General features: G+C 49.5%; 1 protein-coding gene across 6 annotated transcripts in view; it reads right to left on the bottom strand.

Moving 5' to 3' along the window:
• The window catches only part of plekhg2 (pleckstrin homology domain containing, family G (with RhoGef domain) member 2), an 82509-nt gene that overhangs the window by 24514 nt on the left and 55665 nt on the right, over positions 1-2330 (bottom strand). The gene's annotated exons all lie outside the window — the stretch shown is intronic.

Genomic DNA, 2330 nt, shown 5'->3' with positions numbered 1-2330 from the left:
TATATACACTGGGTGAATGTGCAGTAGTAGCAGCAAGCAGGTGAAAAAGCACGGGGAGGGAACTTTAACAGGAGGAACAAAGAGATGAGCTGGGGTGGAGGAAGGCCAGAAGACAATGGAGCTGCAGGAGGTGAGAGGGATGTCCTCAGCCGTTCATCAGAGGACGAGGTGAAGAAATGATGGAGGGAAGGAGGAAGAAGAAGACAGATGGAGGCGATTATGACAAACTAAAGAGCAAAAGGACTCCACAGCTGTTTGGAGCTTTGACAAACATTCATTACAAGTTTATAGAAGAACGAGAGAAACTGACGAGATCAGAGAGAAAGAAAAGATTCTGACAGAGAGCTTCTGGATCCAGTTCACCAACATTCATCACAATCAGAACAAAGAGCAGACGACGAGGAGAAGAGGGAGGGCCACATGTCCACGACGACGAGATAGAAAGAGAAGACAACAAAGAGTCTGAGGAAGGGAAAAATGGAAAGACAGGAAGTTAAAAATAGGTCCAGGTTATGAAGAAAGAAGCGACAGGAGAGAGGATGGGGATGGTGGTGAAAGAGGATGATGGAGGACAGTGGAGACTCGGCTGTCGGGTCCTCTGACAGACATTCATCACAGTTGGAAGCCAAAGAATGTTGGACGCTGGTGGAGGGACTGGAGGGAAGGAGGGAAGGGAAGAACGAGGAGGGATGAGGAAATAGGGGGCCAAAGAGGATGGGAGGAAGGAGGTCAAGGTAACGATGGGGACGGAGAGGAGAGAGCAGGCTCTTTTTCTCCACAGGAAAGAGGGGGGATTCAGAGCAGTGCTAATATCTTCTGCAGACATCAGTGAAGTGCAGAGTCTGAAACGAGCTTTCAAACACAGCAGCTCATCTGTTTCTTCCCCACAGCGTCCTAAACACCACAACAGGTGATACCAACCAGAATATCGCCCGGATAATTAAAGAGTTTCATCTGCAAACTCACAGCTGAAACGGTAACCACAGTTTACAAAAAGGAACTTCACAGGTTCTCAGTCTAATCTAATCAAACATCATCAGGGAGGCGTCTGATAGGCCCACATTCATCCTGCAGCCAGACAAATATTACCTTAACCACAGAAACACGTTCATACCAACCAAAGAGGCGGTGGTACCGGCACTGTCCAAACCAAACCAGGCGCACATTTATCTCCAACCTATCAGGTAAGTTGTAGCAGCTGAACCTGCGCACCACCCAAAGAGTCCTGCAGCAGCACTGGATGGCCAGCAGGGGCATCAGAGGGGTGCAACACAGTTAATATTATGTTTTGGGACCCCCCGAATGGTGTGCCTACTTTTTGTGCATGAGGGGGTTCTTCTGGCTTCATGCTGGGGTGGTTTGCAGCAGAGCATGAAGCAGACGGATCTCTAAAACTGATGGAAAGGTGGAACATGAGATGGACCGGAAGATCGAGGCATCAGCAGCGATGCTGACGCTGTACCGGGCTGTTACGGTGAAAAGAGCGAAGCGTTCTGTTTCCAGTCATAATGAGTTCATCAGTGTCACATCGACTGCTGATGATGTCTGCTCCGTCTCTGCGGGGTTTAAGCCCAGACACCAAACAGACAGAACAGGTCAGAGGTCAGGCAGGGAGCCTACTCTAAGTCTAGCCACAGTTGGGCGGGTTATAAAAGCAGACGACCACATCCGGTTCCACCGTGGTCACCGAGGCCGCAGCCTGAACAGACTTACCAAACCCGGACATCAAGGACTGGAAGCATGGAGCCGGGTCTGATAAAGCTCTGTCCTGCTCAGCCGGATCATGGATGGATCGACCCAAATACCCCGATTGCCACATTTTGGACCCTACAGCGCCAACAGGCAGAGTGCAAACATTTATCACCAGAGTTTACCACCCGGCTCCTTTCAACAGAAAACGTCTAATGTCTCAAATAAAAGTCAGACTGGTTCTGTGGACGATGACTTATTCTCCAGTGAACATCAGCAGAACAGCTTCAGGCTGTGGTCCCATGTTTTTGGGACAGAGCGAGGCCCAGCACAGGATCAGTGTGTTGCTCCTAAAAAGGTGCTCATTGATTTTAAGGCACTGGTTTGGTGCACAAACCAGGTGAGGCCGTTGGGCTTGTGTCACAGAAATGTGCCTGTCCAACCACACTGAAAGGCTAATGTACCACTGTAAGGGTTTGGACAGCCTATCATATATCTGTCCATCCATCCATCCATCCATCCATCCATCCATCCATCCATCCATCCATCCATCCATCTATCCATCCATCCATCTATCCATCCTCCCATCCATCCATCCTCCCATCCATCCAGCCATTCATCCATCCATTCATTCATCCATC

Source organism: Pundamilia nyererei, unplaced genomic scaffold (assembly GCF_000239375.1).
Source record: "Pundamilia nyererei isolate P.nyererei 1_Seehausen unplaced genomic scaffold, PunNye1.0 scaffold00076, whole genome shotgun sequence".
Taxonomy (NCBI): Eukaryota; Metazoa; Chordata; class Actinopteri; order Cichliformes; family Cichlidae; genus Pundamilia; species Pundamilia nyererei.
This window is presented reverse-complemented; position numbering and strand designations above follow the sequence as displayed.